Below are 17613 nucleotides of genomic sequence, written 5' to 3' on the forward strand. Positions count from 1 at the left end.
CACCACAAATACAACAAAAACTGGCATTGCTCTGGCAAACAAAATGAGCCCTGTCTATGAATGATTTTTGAATCTCGAAAGAGCATGTGCTATGGGAGTACTAAAGCAGGAGCCCCGTGGCACAGAATGGTAAACTGCAGTATTGCAGTCCAAGCTCTGCTCATGACCTGAGTTCGATCCCGACGGAAGTCGGTTGCAGGTAGCCGGCTCAAGGTTGACTCAGCCTTCCATCCTTCCAAGGTCGGTAAAATGAGTACCCAGCTTGCTGTTGGGGGTAAAGTGTAGACGACTGGGGAAGGCAATGGCAAACCACCCCGGAAACATAGTCTGCCTAGTAAACATCATGTTGTCGTCCCATGGGCCAGTAATGACCCAATGCTTGCACAGGGGACTACCTTTACCTCTTTTTAAAGCAGGGAAACAGTAGTTTCTCTGCAGTGTGACCCCTGCCCTTGCCATCACCTGTTGAATTTTCACCTGATACAGCACTATTGCATTATGAGCCTCCATGTTCTCCCCACCCCATCCCCTAAACACTGTGCAGCATAGGGTTCATCTAAGACTCTTCAGCAATCTCTTACTTTCATGATTCATGAGATTGTGTGGCAAGGGGCTGGGCTGGGCTGGGCTTGCTCCCTCACTCCAGCTGCAGCCAACAGGAAAGCACAGTGGGAGTATGATAGCAGTGACCCACATGGTCAGCAGTGCTACATAATCGTGGCTGAAATGGAGGTCACTTGGCACACGCAGCCCGTCTGGGGCAGCATCCTTCTGGTATACAACATGCTCTGCCTTCCTGTAACAATTGAAACATATGCTAGGGAGAATCACGTGGCATTCTTGCAGGACTTTACCATTCACTGGCTAAGTAGGACATTTATTTGAAAGCTTCCCATGCAAGTCTTTCCTTGAACATACACATCCAACTTGCCAGAGAGAAGGATTGTAGCCTACCCTTTCTCCCAACAAAATAGTTTTACTCCTGCAGAAAGTTCTTTAAAAGTATGGAGGGAACACAGTCCCACACGAACAACTTCTGTAACTGAACTAACACTTCATTCCCCCACCCCCACCCCGTATTTCTCAGGTATAACAAGTCCTACCAAAATGGCTAGAGTTGGGAAATACCTGGAGATTTTTGGGGAGAAGCCTGAGGAGGGGAGTTGGAAGGGAAAGGACTTCAATGCCATAGAGTCCAATTGGCAAATGGCCCTTATCTCCAGGGGAACTCTCTATTGGCTGGAGATCAGTTGTAATAGTGGGAGATCTCCAGCTACTATCTGGAGGTTGGCAACCCTAAAAATGGCATTAATCACAGTGCACTCCAATCACTGTTAGCAAGTCATCTACTAAGCTTCCATAGTAAGGGGTTGATAATAAAACTGCTTTTGTAAAACTAGCACTGTATATTATTCTCCCAAGTAAAAGCACATGAACACATGCAGCTGCCTTATACTGAGTCAGGCCATTAGTCAATCAAAGTCAATACTGTCTATTCAGACTGGCATCAGCTCTCCAGGGTCTCAATAAGAAGTCTTTCACATCACCTACTAGCTGGTACTTTTAACTGGAGATACCAGGGATTGAAGGAACTTCAGCACTCAGTTCTTATTTGGTACAGGAAGAGTGCAAGAGAGTACAGGATAGGGTTACAACACCAAAGAATAATATAATAACTAATTAATAAAATACCAGTTATGAAGGTAGAAAGCCAGCAGGGGTCGGGGGGCTATCCAGTGTGCTGCATGGAGTGTCCCATGTATGATTATCTCCCTGCTGGACAGAAGTCATGGGTGTGTGCTCAGTGCAGGGAGCTCCTGGCTCTCAGGAAGCGAGTTCACTTCCTTGAGGCCAAGGTAGCTCAACTGGATGAGCTAAGGCAGGCAGAGAGAGAGGTGACTAAGGACTCTGGGGATGAAATAGTCACATCGCCTCTCTGTCGGTCGGATGACGCGGCGGGATGTGTGGGAGGCCGAGGAAGCTCCCCTGGCTCGGCCCATTCAGGTCTCGGAGGAGAAGAGGGCGGTCGCCCTTGAAACCGCTAGATCTGCAGCCACGTTGTTTTTACTTTTAGCCGCGCTCGAGTAAACACCACGGTGGGGCGGGAGCTTCGGCCTGGAATCCAAGTGCGCATGTCTGTAGTGCGGCTTCACTTTTCTGCCCTGAGTCATCAGTTCCGCTCTGCCAAGGCCAAGGGGGAGAGAGCTGAGGTGCATGTGCAGTTCGGGATTTCCCCCTCGAGCGTGACTGGCGGAGGGGAGAAAAAGGTGCGAAAAGTCTGAGTGGGATAAGCGGCCCTCGGCTCTTTCCCGGCCCTTCGCTCTTGTGTGATTAATAGCCCTATATTGCAGTTCCCCTTCTTTCCCAGTGCCTTGGCCATAATCCCAACTAATGGAGTGTTGTGATGGGCCTTGGTCTGTTCCAGCATGGCTTTTCTTATGTTCTTATCTTGGCCATCTTCTGGGCATGGAGTAGGGGTCACTGGGGGTGTTGGGGGTGGAGGTAGTTGTGAATTTCCTGCATTGTGCAGGGGGGTTGGACTATATGACCTTGGTGGTCCCTTCCAACTCTATGATTCTATGAAATTTGGCTTCAATCTGGCTTGGCTCATGTCCATATTTTAGTTAGGAAAAGCCCAATCACACCCTAATCATCAGGTAAAACCAGCCCAAAGCATAAAAGATAGTTTCAGAGGGTAGCCGCTACTGGTCTGCAGTAGCCCGGTTTAAGTCCACTAGCACTTTAGAGACCAACAAGATTTTCAGGGCGTGAGCTTTCAAGAGTCAAAGCGCTTCTTTACTCGGTGCCGTGCCAAGCCTTATGAACGTCCTCGTGCAAACATAAACTTTGCTCCTTTTATCGACAATAAAAATTAAAAATGACACCACAGTGTCACAGCGGTGCTAAATGCTCTTCTCACAACCTTTTCCCACGGATAAATAATTAAAAAAATATATTTTTTTCACGTAAAAGAATTTTTTTTCGTATTTATATTTCAGAAATCCGTACTCATGGAGAAAAAATGTTGGAATTATATTCTGAAATATCTATTTGTATTGTGTTTTATTTATCCTATTGAAAATGTCATTTATGGCTTTATTATGTAAATGTGGCGGGGTCGCAGGTTACTTGGCAATTGTAAAAGGGGGTCACAACTTGAAAAAGGTTGGGAACCACTGTCCTAGACCGTCTAGACAAACTGCAAACTAACAAGTCACAGGGACCAGACGGTATTCATCCTAGAGGTCTTCAAGAACTCAAATGGGAAATTGCTGAACTTCTAACAAAGATATGTAATATGTCCCTTCGATCAGCCTCTGTACCAGAGAACTGGAGAATGGTCACTGTAACAACCAATTTATAAAAAAGGTTCCCGGGGGGGACCCTGGAAATTACAGGCCAGTTAGCTTAACGTCTGTTCCGGGTAAATTGGTGGAAAGCATTATTAAAGATAGAATTGTCAAGCATATAGAAGGGCAAGGTCTGCTGGGCAAAACCCAACATGGCTTCTGTAAGGGTAGGTCCTGTCAGACTAACCTATTAAGAGTTTTTTTGAAAGTGTCAATAAGCATGTGGACAGGAATGAGCCTGTGGATATTGTGTATTTGGATTTCCAAAAAGCTTTTGACAAAGTCCCCCACCAAAGACTGTTAAGCAAACTTCACAGTCACGGGATAAGAGGACAAGTCCTCTTATGGATTGAGAGCTGGCTGAAAAATAGGAAGCAGAGAGTAGGAATCAATGGTCAGTTCTCACAATGGCAGGATGTGAGCAGTGGGGTGCCTCAGGGATCTGTGTTGGGACCGGTGCTTTTCAACCTGTTCATCAATGACCTGGAATTGGGGTTAAACAGTGAAGTAGCCAAGTTTGCAGATGACACCAAATTATTTAGAGTGGTTAAACAAAATTGGACTGTGAAGAGCTCCAGAAGGATCTCTACATACTGGAAAAATGGGCATTAAAATAGCAAATGAGTTTCAATACGAGTAAGTGTAAAGTGATGCATATTGGGGCAAAAAATCCCAACTTCACATATACACTGATTGGATCTGTGCTGGCAGCGATAGACCAAGAAAGGGATCTTGGGGTGGTAGTGGATAGTTCAATGAAGATGTCAACCCAGTGTGTGGCTGCTGTAAAAAAGGCAAATTTCATGCTGGCTATAATTAGACGAGGAATAGAGAATAAAACTGCTGATATCATACTGCCCTTGTACAAATCTATGGTGAGACCACACTTGGAATACTGTGTACAGTTCTGGTCACCACACCTAAAAAAGGATATTACAGAGCTTGAGAAGGTGCAGAAAAGAGCAACCAAAATGATTAGGGGACTAGAGCAACTGTTCTATGGGGAGCGGTTAGGACGCTTAGGGCTGTTTAGCTTGGAAAGAAGGCGGCTAAGGGGAGACATGATAGAGGTCTATAAAATTATGCATGGTTTGGAGAGAGTGGACAGGGAGAAGTTTTTCCCCCTCTCCCATAATACTAGAACATGGGGTCATCTGCTAAAGCTAGAGGGTGAGAGATTCAAAACAGATAAAAGGAAGTATTTTTTCACACAATGCATAGTTAAATTGTGGAACTCCCTGCCCCAGGATGTGGGGATGGCTGCCAACTTGGAGGGCTTTAAGAGGGGAGTGGACATGTTCATGGAGGAAAGGGGTATTCATGGCTATTAGTTGGAATGGATACTGGTCATGCTGCATACCTGTTATCTCTAATATCAGAGGAGCATGCCAATTATTTTGGGTGCGGTGGAACACGGGCAGGATGCTGCTGCAGTCGTCTTGTTTGTGGGCTTCCTAGAGGCACCTGGTTGGCCACTGTGTGAGCAGACTGCTGGACTTGATGGGTCTTGGTCTGATCCAGCAGGGCCTTTCTTATGTTCTTAACCTCGGACCTTCCGCATGCAAAGCAAGTGCTTTACCATTGAGTCACAGTGCCTCTTCAAAACCAACAGAATGGTTTCTTTAACTTTCTTTTTTGCACAATATTTTTAAAAAACACAGTTCAAGACTAAAAGGTGATTCCACAATGTCCGAAGTGAACAAGGCAAAGGTTCCCAAGACCTTTTAAGGAGCGAAACTGGACTTTTGCCTTAGTTTTGACACATTGCTGATTCTCATCAACAATCCCTGTTCTTATGACTGTAAGCATGCAGCTGAATATGTCTGTCCAAGAAGAACTTCCCCGTGGTGCCAAAATGAAGGTCCTTAACTGTAACCCATTAGAATAACTACCTGGTTGTACCTGGTTGCAGGGAACCAGAACCTTCCAACGACGCTGAATGCAACAAAAAAGCACTGTCAGATCTGCATTTACAATCAAGAAAAAATGCTAATACAGTAATGAAAAAAATGCCTATTTGATTCCAGGGTTTATGTTGAGGCCAAACTCTTCATTTCCTGTTTTGAAAATATGACAAAGAGGATTTTTTAAATGCCGTTTTCCACAGCCTCTCGCTCCTGTATCCCTCCCTGATTCTGCACTAAAGATACATGACCATCTCCAATACTTTATGAGCAATTTTAATACCCAATGGTATTACTCCAATGTTATCTACTTATCTCTTTGCATATTTAAGGTCTATGGGCCAAGTTACACATTATACATCAATAGGTGTAATTTTCTAAGGAAGCCATCTTTGGAAAAGGTAATTTTTAAGCGAGAAGTGGCAAGGAATCTCCTCCTCCCTCCACTTTTTCCCACTGCCAGTTCCCCAACCTAGCTGTTCCCCTCACACACACACAGCTTCTGGACGTGTGTTTGCAAATGTAAACATACATTTGGAAACCTACAGAGAAATATGGCTAAATTAAAAATTTTTTAAAACACTTTGGGACACTGTTAGCAACACTTGCATACCGCCTCTGTCTCTGAAGGCCCAACTCTTGACAACAGGAATCACCCTGGTGAGATACCCTGTGTGGCTAAGTACTCATTCTGCTTTTCCTCCAAGGGATCATTACAAATGCAAATCCTCCCCTCCCATGATCCCCCATCCCCTCCATCCTAATGATGGGGATTGTGTTAGCTTTCTCCAGCCTGCAAATATCGAATCCTAAGACAAAATAAGGTTATATTTGACAAGAAAGAAAAAGAAGAAACCATTTCAATGGATGTGCTGTAACTATAGATTTTTTTTCACCATGCTTGTAATAATACAAAGCTACAATGGAAACCTATTACTCTAACTATGTCCGCACAGCAGATACTCCATTACGTGCCTCAAAAAGCCACTATGGTGTATGCCGGGAATGCATCTTAAGTAGAGATGATAATGCATAAGGGTCTATATTTAATTCTTCTCCCTCATACCGAATAAAGGAGGTTCAGAATGCCACCTGAGAGCTGCCTCTTCAGCACTGCAAACCATTTACTATAAAACTGTATTTTTGTCCATTTCTAAATAGTTGACAGCCATTCTTTTAACAATAAGCTGAGTTCTATGCACATGTCAACAATGGAACAGTGTTCTTCACCATGGCTACCTGACATTTTTATTTTTAATCTCTACATCTTTGTGGAGAAAAGACTGTAATTACTGACCAGTCCTCCTATTTTACCAGCTTTGTAGGCCAGATGTTTCCCTCCAAGAAATGGAAGAATTATTGCAACGTGAAATGCACTGGCAAACCAATAGGCTTGCTGAAATACCTCTAAAGCTCCATTAAATGGATTTTTGCAATAATCTTTACAGATATGCTCCATGGCTAAGACTGCCCAGTGAGATACACCTTCATTCCTTGTCCTATATTCAATATTTGCGAATTTGGAAGGCATTTTAGACATTATTCTCTATCTGCACCTTGGATTTGTCCAGTGCACAGGCAATGACAAATGACAGCCCGATCCTAACAAGAATGGTGTAACTTTGTTTAGGATAGCACTGTCAGTCAACCACAGAAAATATCAGGCACATAACCACCTCTAAATAAATCATAAGTATGGGTTCAATATGAAAAAATGGAGAAAGTTTTGACCAAGAGGTTCAAAAGGCCAAGTGTATTCAGTGGGTGCACAATGAACTACTGGATTAGCAGAGGGCAAGAGAGTATGGTTACCCCCACGCTGAAGCTCTTGCCCGCTTTTAAAGCAAAGCAATGCAAGATGCCTTGTGTTGATACTGACTACACATCTCATTAGGGTCTCCAAGATGGAGCCTTGCATTCTGTACATCTCAATCCCTGGTTGTTTTCAAAATGCTGTGAATGACATATAGGCTTATTCTTTGGACACACAGAGAAATACACATGAAACAGAACCTCCACCCAGAGTCTTTATTCAGGACAATTCCAGAGAGTGCTAGCCAGTCGTCGCAAACGTAAGTGTTGCATCCCTTTAAAGACTGAGTGGCTATATTAAAACATACTATTACAGGAATTAAGATCATCAGCTACTTGGACTCATCTACTTTCTCATTCTCCAGTGTTAGATATGCAAACATGCATCAGCAATGCCCTTCTGCTCTTTACATAGGACGATCACTATGCAAAAAAAATAAATGGACAGAAATCTGACATTAAAAATGGCAATATTAAGGAACCAGCATGAGAACATTTCAACCTTCCAAGAGAAGTTGCTAACCTTAAAGTCTCTGTTTTCCAGCAATACAACTCCAAAATGAGGCTCCAACATGCAACTGCATGAATTCATCAAGAAGTCTGATACCATCTACCGAGGACTTAAGGAGGACCTGGGATTCCTCAATAATTATACATGTTAACAAGCTTGGTAGACCTGGGGAAATTATATCAGCAATTCCTGCTGTTGTGAATGGTCTTTTTTCTTTTCTTCATTTCATTTGAATTTTACACAGTTACGTCTCACATTGTACTTCCTGACTTGTTGGTCTTTAAGCTGCCCACAAGATTCCTCTCCAGTTTTGTTTTTAAAAGACTCAGCACTAATCATTTAAAGAAACAGTAATTAGTTTTGAACTGTTGCAGGCAACATACAGCTCAAGATCTCAGAAAACATCACAGATTTACATTGTGCATCCTACGGAGGTTTTGCTTTCACCTCATCAACTTCACAATGAAGTGACGGATATGGCATGCTATAGAAATTGGGGGAGGCATGCTGGGGAATTAGGATGTACCAGGTCCAAAGACATGGAGGGCAAAGGGGTATGTGCTCTCCACTCAGACAAGTTGCCCGCTATTGATCTGAAAGCACATGAGCTAACCCTGAACATTCAGGCAGTAGTATGAGAAATGCTGTGTATAGAACTGCAGGCAGGGGAGCCTCCGAAGAGCGGAGTGTTTTATAATATGCACAAAATGTATTTCCCTGGCTATGGAGCTCAGCAGTTGCCTCCATAAAAGCTACAGCACCGTTCTTGTTCCAGACAGCATGCAAAATAATTTATAAATGACAAAGATCAGTGGGCTTAGAGCAGCTGTTCGACTCCTCCACTTCTGGCCACCCACTTCAGTAGAACTGAGAGATTTCAATCAACTCCTGACTCTCACAGGCCTTTGAACAGTACCAGAACATGTGTTCAATATGTTCACAAAAAGTCGCCAGCCATATATGAAGGATTAGCAGTCCAAGCAAATGCACCAAGAATTCCCTCTCCCTTTTTTTTTTTAACATCATCAATGTCTCCATTGAAAACCCAAGTTCAAAGTAATGTTTTATGTCTTTGGTGATACTTTGCTGAGCATGCAAAAATAGCTCTAAATATTAGCTGTTTGTATTTCAAAAGATCCCATGATGGGGTAAACCAATTACAGTGATTAAGTCGCACTTTGGCATGTATGTTGCTTTTTATTTGGTAGGTTTTCATCTTTGTCTTCTCTGATAAAAAGGAAACAACCATCAAATGACAAACTCTTGTTAACACTGTTTTGTTTTGTTTTTAAAGGTGGTTACTTCCATACAAGTCATACTTACATTTGAGTACCTGTAAAAATAAATGGAAGTTCTTGCTGGCTTGCAGTCAGTGTGCCAGTTCCTGCCAGTGTGCTGAGTTCCTCCTGGGCTGTTTGTTTGTCATCCTCTTCCTGTAGGAAAGAGCTTGGCCATGGGTAGGATTGCCAGGTCCCTCTTCACCACCAGCAGGAGGTTTTGGGGGTGAAGCCTGAGAAGGGCGGGGTTTGGGGAGAGGAAAGACTTCAATGCCATAGAGTCCAATTGCCAAAGCGGCCATTTTCTCCAGGTGAACTGATCTCTATCGGCTGGAGATCAGTTGTAATAGCAGGAGATCTCCAGCTACTACCTGGAGGTTGGCAACCCTAGCCATGGGCTAGAAGCACAAGCTGAAGGGCAAGAGCCAAAGGTCCCTTAGCCCGTGACTTGCAGACGGTGCTCATGGATGATGAACCACCAACTAAATCCTGGCCCACCCAAGAAACGTTGTTATTTTGTTTGTTTGCTTTAGGTTCACTTATATTTTTTGTTACTGTGAACTGTAAAAAAATGGGATTAAAATATTTAAATACATACACAGAATATATGATGTCTTGGCCCCAGACATTGGCTTCAATACCAGGATTCATGTCTAGAATATGCAACTAGTAATCTTCTTTATAAAGAAAGAATTTTTAAGGACGCGCAAAATGCATTTCACTCCCTGTTGAGTAACCACAGAAGAGCTTTCAGGTCAGAGGGCCTGACTTCCTGCCAGGCTTCAACATAGCCACCTCCATTTGGAAACCTGGATTTTCAGACACAGATGTGATCTCATTATTAAGTGAAGCAACGCATGACTTGCACTCAAAAGATCACTCGGCATAGCCTTCAACTGCAATTCCCTGGCCACAGTTTGACTCACCTTGCCTCCTAAACTATTCTATCAATATGAGTGTCTATGCAATGATTCCTATGTTCCAGGAGAAGCATGAAAGCTGTTTGATAGCCAAACAGTATAAATGCCCTCCCATGGAGAGATGTGGGGAGGGAAATTCCCCAGTACTTTATTTTCCGCCAGAAAATTTTGCATTTGTAGAGACTGCTTCATAAAAATTAACAACAATGAATAGATTTCATTGACAATACAATATTAGGCAAGCCAGAACAAATTTAACAATCTCATTCATCTCAGACTACAAGGGAAACCCAAACCCAAACTAAAAATACACACACAACAAGCGATGTCTCATTTCTTTCCCTGGACTGGGGAAGATGGAAGGGTTAGTATAAGGGCACTTGTGAATAGAACTTTAAGGAATTCATCTCAATCAAGACAGAAGAAGCAGACAGAAGAAGACAGAAGACAGTAGAAGAAAGAAGAAGAAATTATTGCCTTGCTAAGCTTGTTTCTATTTCTCAAAATCTCATGTGTCTAAAGCATGGGTCCGCAACATGGTGACCATGGGCTCCATGCTGCCTGCTGACACCTATCCTGGTGCCCACCAAGTATTTTTAGAAAGTGGATGGGGCCGGGGGGGGGGGCTTTTGCCCAGCTTCTGATTGGCCATGCAGATTTTCTAAAATGTTGCTTTGGAAGCAGCTGCCACCACAACTCAAGGGTGTTCTCTGAAGATAAGCCACAGCAACTGTTTTGTGGCTAGCTCCGCTTCCCACAGCAGCCATTTTGTAACATCATCCACCACCATGTCATAATTCCAAAGACTGCCCATGAGATAAAAACGATTGGGGACCCCTGGTCTAAAGAATCAGTCCCAAGCACAAATTAGTGGGAAAGGTGGAATGTGGTTAAGTTGCTCTTACCGACAGACTTGTTAAAATCATCCTTTAGCAAAAGAGAATGCAGTCCAAGCAGTTCTGAATCACATCTACTCTCAGTCGGACTCTAATGTGAAAGTAACAAGTAACACGAATGACAAGATGGAAAATGACAGTGAAACTGAGGTGCTGACGTGACCTCCAGAGAAGATAGTTACGGTCTGCTGAAACAGATCAATGCCCTAATCAGAAAAAAAGTTCAGGATGCCAAGCAAAATATTAACACACAATTCTATTGAATCCAAAACTACAAGCCAAATCTTATGTACAATACACATGTGATCTAAGGATGGGAACTCCTCAAAGCAAAGAATAGGATCGATATCCAATACACAGTCCATATGTAGTCCATAAATGGAAATCCTCAAAGCAAAGTGTACCTTGAATATTGTCAAAGGCTTTCACGGTCAGAGTTCATCGGTTCTTGTAGGTTATCCGGGCTGTGTGACCGTGGTCTTGGTATTTTCTTTCCTGATGTTTTGCCAGCAGCTGTGGCAGGCATCTTCAGAGGAGTAACACTGAAGGACAGTGTCTCTCAGTGTCAAGCGTGTTAGAAGAGTAATATATATAGTCAGAAGGGGGTTGGGTTTGAGCTGAGTCATTGTCCTCCAAAGTATTAAAGGTAATGTGCAAATCATTGTCCTGTAAGAATCAAGATAATGTGCTAAAGAGGGTGTGGTATGTTAATGTGGAACCATTGTATCCTGAAGTGATCTGTTAACATGTGGAATCCAAGGCTAATCCGCATGGCTATTGTGGACTGTAGTCTTAACCACATTCCACCTTTCCCACTAATTTGTGCTTGCGACTGATTCTTTAGACCAGGGGTCCCCAACAGTTTTTATCTCATGGGCAGTCTTTGGAATTATGACACGGTGGTGGAGGATGTCATTTCTGGCAGGGTATGGGGCTTTCGTGAGCCACAGCTCTTCCCGGCTACCCATAGTGATCAACAACCCTGTGTGTACATTAGCACATGCATGGTTTAGTGCAGGGGTGTCAAACAGGGTTACCAACCCCCAGGTCCTAGCTGGAGATCTCCTGCTATTAACAACTGACCTCCAGCCGATAGAGATCAGTTCCCCTGGAGAAAATGGCCGCTTTGGCAACTGGACTCTATGGCATTGAAGCCCCTCCCCTCCCAAAACCTCTCCCTCCTCAGGCTCCGCCTCAAAATTCTCCTGCCAGTGGCGAAGAGGGACCTGGAAACCCAGGTGTCAAACATAAGGTTCGTGGGCCAGATCCGGCCCCTTGAGCACTCTTATTCAGCCGGCGAGCCAGCCTACGCAGCCACACCCACCCCACTCTCACTCTGGGCTGGCGAGGCCTGACCTGGCCTGACCAAGTGACATTTATGTCATATCTGGCAATCGTAACAACGGAGTTTGACACCTTAGGTTTAGTGTATTCGTAAATGAAATCAGGGGTTGTTTCACAGCCTCTGTCATGGCAGTTTTCAAGGCACCAATCACCACAGCTATTGCTTTTCTTTCATCCAGATTCCTTCAGACGGCTTTCTAAAATTCCTTGTCTGCCACACCCACTATGACTCCTAATTTTATAACACAAGGGCGCATATTTTAACACAAATGTAATGTAAAGCTTTGCGTTTTCACACACACAAAAAGTCAGAAATCAGAGAGACAGAGAAAGTGTGCCTTAGGGTAATTTGATAGATTTGTTCAAAAATTGCCTTGCCTTAAAAAACAAAAAACAAAACTATCACACCTGCCATTAACCCTTAAATAACTCTTGATGTGGGAAAAATGAAAGATCAACAAATGAAACACTGTGAAGCTTTACACAATTCAGAACAAGTGAAGTGAGGAAGGGATAGAAAAGCTGACGGAATATGGAGAGTCTGAAATTGCGGTTGAAAGACATCTGAATTCTACGTTATGCTGCTGCAGGATGGTGCTGCTGCAGTCGTCTTGTTTGTGGGCCTCCTAGAGTTGGCCACTGTGTGATCAGACTGCTGGACTTGATGGGCCTTGGTCTGATCCAGCAGGGCCTTTCTTATGTTCTTACATAAGAAAAACAGCCACAGGACTTGGGTTTACTTGTGTGTGTTAGAATTGTGCCCCCAGGTCCCGTTGCCTGCCTCTGTTCCAAGGGGCAGTGGGGGGAAATTAAGGGGGGGGGGAAAGCAACCTAGTACACTTATAGGAAGTGAGGAAGGGTAGCTCTAGCAAATGCCAGCAACTTCCAGGGTAGCTCTAGGAATTGCTGGGAAGTCTGTGGCACTGCCTGGCAACCCCAGAATGTCAGTTCCTTAAGTTTTTTTCTCCTTAAATTAATTATTAAGGTATAACTCAGCCTAAGTTAAGATTGGTTGCTAACCTGCCTCACCCCATGTAGGGTTACCAACCTCCAGGTACTAAACCAAAAGATGCACTGGTATTAATTAGACTAGCTGTAGAAAGAATAACACCAAGCTCAAAGTATTCAAATTGAAACTTATATTCTAACAGTGCATAAGTGAAAACCGAAAATCAAAGGAAACTTGCTAATATAAACGTCATGCAAGGAACAAAATTAACACAAAGTAGCTGTATACAAATGCTACAAATTTTGCAAGGTGACAATGTCACAGAGTAACAAGGTAAGTATAAATAATAATTGTATGAAAAACTTATTGCTTTTCAGAGTCAATTGAACATGAAGGAGCTGGGAACAAGATCGAAACGCGGTCCGGATGTCTCGAACGTTTTCACTGCCTACCAGGGCAGCTTCATCAGCGGTTCATTCATTCAAGTGTCAAAAATCTTAAGAACGAAGAAATTCTCATTCATGTTTCAAATATCAAGTAGGTTGTCTTTCTCTGCGCCTGTAGGGCTGTCCTGCCTTCGAAGCATTCGATGACCTACTAGCTGGAGATCTCCTGCTATTACAACTGATCTCCAGCCCATATAGATCAGTACACCTGCATAAAATGGCTGCTTCAGCATTGGACTTTATGGCATTGAAGTCCCTCCCCTCCCCAAACCCCACCCTCCTCAGGCTCCGCGCCAAAAACCTCCCGCTGGTCAGGGATAGTCAACAAGAACTTTTGACATACATCCATAAAGCTATACAATTCTGATGAACTTCAAAATTAAAGAGCATTGAAACCAAACACCTTACTGAAACCCCCAAAGGGTTTGAGTTAAAAATCCAGGCAATCATGAAGGCCTTCAAGTTCTAAAGTTGCTCAATTTATGTCATTACAAGACTTGAATTAGACTCATAATGAGTTCTGTCTCTCTTAGACAGAAAAGTATTCATTTCAGCCCTCAGAAGGCTTATTGGGGAATGCACAGGAGGGAGGGCGGAGATTTTAAAAAATGACTCCATTTCTATATGCACACAGTGAAAAGGAAACTGCATAAATCCTTAGTAGCCAGTGTTTTTTAAAAAATGTTCCATTTGAGCGTGATGGAAGGAGCATGATTTCTGCCATGTGTCTCTTCTTCCTGCAGCCCTCTGTACCGCTCAGAATACCATTCTCAATCTTCAGCAGCAGCTTTTTCGGGGCTCAGAGGAAGGGAAATCCTATAAAAATCACATTGGTAAACTCACGTTCACACATCCAACCTCTTATGTCTGTTTGTTGGTCTTTATTTGAATGTCACATTTAAAAAGTCAACAAAATAATGTGTTAAGATCCTCAGAAGATCAGTTGTTTGTCGATTCCTCCCTGCATCCTTTTGAACATGGGGACACTGTTTTAGATTTTCTTTACTCTTGCATTTTAAAAGCTGAAAGGCCAGACAAATTTTTGGTAACAGTAACCCTAAAATAAAATACTTAGATGTATTCAAAGCAAGTGTCAGGGGAAGTACTTTTTTAAAAAATGAAACATTACAGGCCTAAAATTATTGTAATCTGTAGAAAAATTAAATGGCACATTAATGTCATCTAATCTTTACCATTTTATTTCAAGTTTTTTTAAATACATATTTTATTCTAAAATGCAAGCTCCAGAAAAAAAATCAAAATGGTTCCTCTGATGGATTTTGAGATTACACCAATTTCTTCATTTTGTGCGATTTTTGCCGTCAAGTCACACCTGTCTTATGGCGACCCCGTACGGTTTTCAAGGCAAGGTGGTTTGCCATTGCCTCCCTCCATGTGAGCTGAGAGAATTCGGAGAGAACTGTGACTGGCCCAAGGTCACCCAGCAGGCTTCATGTGGGGGAGTGGGGAATCGAACCTGGTTCTCCAGATAAGAGTCTGCCGCTCTTAACCACCTCAAACTGTCATTCGATAGAATGACAAAATTCAAGCAATTTGCCTTTCAAAAATGAAAAAGCTACAAATTAAAATGGCCACTGCTAAAACATTAAGCTGCATTCAATGTTGTACTTGTTTCCCTGCTGTTAGAAGGCTTGAAGCAAATTAATGTCAAATTAATGTGGAAAGGGGAAGGCGGAACTGAATCAAACAAGGGGTAGTTAAGAGGACTGGCCTAAATAAAGCCAGATAAGCGAATCATTCCAATTCTTGCCCTCTTTCCTAAGCAGGTCAGCTAAAGAGTTACATATTCATTATCTTGCCAGCAAAGTGGTGGTAATTCCATTGATGGGGGGGGGATGAGCCACCTGTTATCTAGAAAGCAATCATCTCATTTGAATGCAGGAGGTATTAAATTGAAGGACGTGTAAATTTATTCAGTAAGAAAATTATTGAATTATCTTGAGCTGTGCAGAAGGCTAAAGAAATCTTGGTCAGTAACCATCATGTATAATAATGATGACTGGCCTCTGCTATTTGCCCCTTTTACTTTTTGGCAGATGCCAGTTTTCAAGGGGGGGGGAGTCTACTTTGCCTTATTTACTTCACAGGGATTGTTCAGACATAATGCGAAACATTGGCTTGGTGCTAGGCGAACAAGCCTGGTCTGTGTTCATTGGTTCACTCCTTCTATCACTGGTGACTCCTGATTTAATAGACGCCATGGGGTTTGCTCTTGGACATGATGGTTTGAAGCCAGTTTGTAATCCTGGTTCGCAGACCAAATGCAAGTCATTGTCCTCTAGTTCAGCACATAGCACAAGACATAGTTGTACCAAACCACAGTTTTGGCATTAGGCCACAACCATCTAATTAAGTGTCCTATTACTGCTAGGGTTGCCAGCTCCAGGTTGGGAAATACCTGGAGATTTTGGGGTTGGAGCATGAGGGGGGCAGGGTTTGGAAAGGGGAGGGGCTTCAATGCCATAGAGTCCAATTGCCAAAGCGGCCATTTTCTCCAGGGGAACTAACCTCTATCGGCTGGAGATCAGCTGTAATAGCAGGAGATCTCCAGCTACCACCTGGAGGTCGGTAAACCTAATTACTGTATTCAACAGGTCAGTCACAGGCTTGAAGAGTAATTTCATAACTGAATAGGGTTGCCAACCCCCAGGTACTAGCTGGAGATCTCCTGCTATTACAACTGATTTCCAGCCGATAGACATCAATTCACCTGGATAAAACGGCTGCTTTGGCAATTGGACTCTTTGACATTGAAGTTCCTCCCCTCTCCAAACCCCACCCTCCTCAGACTCTACCCCCAAAATCTCCAGGTATTTCCCAACCCGGACTTGGGAACCCTATAACTGAACAACAATAAGTTCAGAGTTATAATTTTCACTCTGTTCTTTGGGACCTGTCACCTGCCAGGGAAAGGCACCCCTAAATGTTCAATACCATTAGTACAACTCTTTACTCCATCTCACCAATACAGCTTTCTTACATAATTGAGATCTACTACCCACTGAATGATTTGAAGATGAGTCACTGATCCAGAAAATCTGTTCTTGTGTTAGCTAATTTAATGTGCTGGGAATGAATCCACTTAACCATGCCAGACAGAAAGGGTATCAGGAAAACTCCATGTGTGTACTGTTACTTTATCCAGCCTAATCTCTCAACGGATGCTTGTTTTCACTCTTGTGCAAGCCCTTGTCCTTTCTTCAACGATATGAAGTGAAGATTCCACAAAGACTGTCCTCATGCATTCAAACTTCACAGCTACTCAGTTCTATGTGTGGCCTAGCTATATGATCATCACTCTCTCAAGATGCAGCTTCTTTCCTATGTACAAGAAAGGCCTTAAACAGAAAGTAAGGTATCACCACTTCTTGTCTCTTAGAGCTACCAGGTCAACCACTTCAATATATCGTCAATGATCACAAAACACCCTGGATGATGATATTTTTCTCAAGCAGTGTTAGGCCTTTCTGATTGCCCACCCTTGCCAGCAACAAAATGCCATTTGAAGTAGATATAAGACGAGAGACCATAACCTGCAACAAACCCAGGTAACATTCTGACTCTATATATCCCCACAGAAACACTATTGGAGGGCCTAATAATATCAGCCATACCCTTAGGGGCTCATCAGCTTGCTTATCTTCCAATGTGATATATGCCATTATCTGTCAGAATTTTAATCTCACAGGACACTGTGCTGCCAATCTGAAGTCAGCAAGCATCTTTCAAAGAAAGAACTTTAAAACTGAAGGGAGAATCTAGCTTCTTAATTAGAATAGATGAAGAAATTGCATTCCCCATGGTCTGAACACATACTAGACTTTTCTAAGGTACTAAACAAATTAACAAAACGAGGGAGACCATGTTCCCATAAACTACCACATTTGTGAAGGGTAGCTCTACTTATAGTGAATACGTTTTATATCAAAATGTCATACTCTATATACTTTTTGGATTTCATGGCACTGCATACATTTTCCCCTAGAACACTTATGTACACACACACACCACTTCGATCTTCCCAACAAATTTTGCATCACCTCAATAAGAAAAGAAATCATCGTATTATCTTCATGTCAGAATGAAAATCAGAAAAGATCGTTTCTTTTTGAGACACGCCAACTTCACATCATCATCTAAAGATTGCAGTTTTAATAAATTGTTTTTCATTAATGTTTGTGCA

This window comes from Euleptes europaea, chromosome 8, assembly GCF_029931775.1.
Source record: "Euleptes europaea isolate rEulEur1 chromosome 8, rEulEur1.hap1, whole genome shotgun sequence".
NCBI lineage: Eukaryota > Metazoa > Chordata > Lepidosauria > Squamata > Sphaerodactylidae > Euleptes > Euleptes europaea.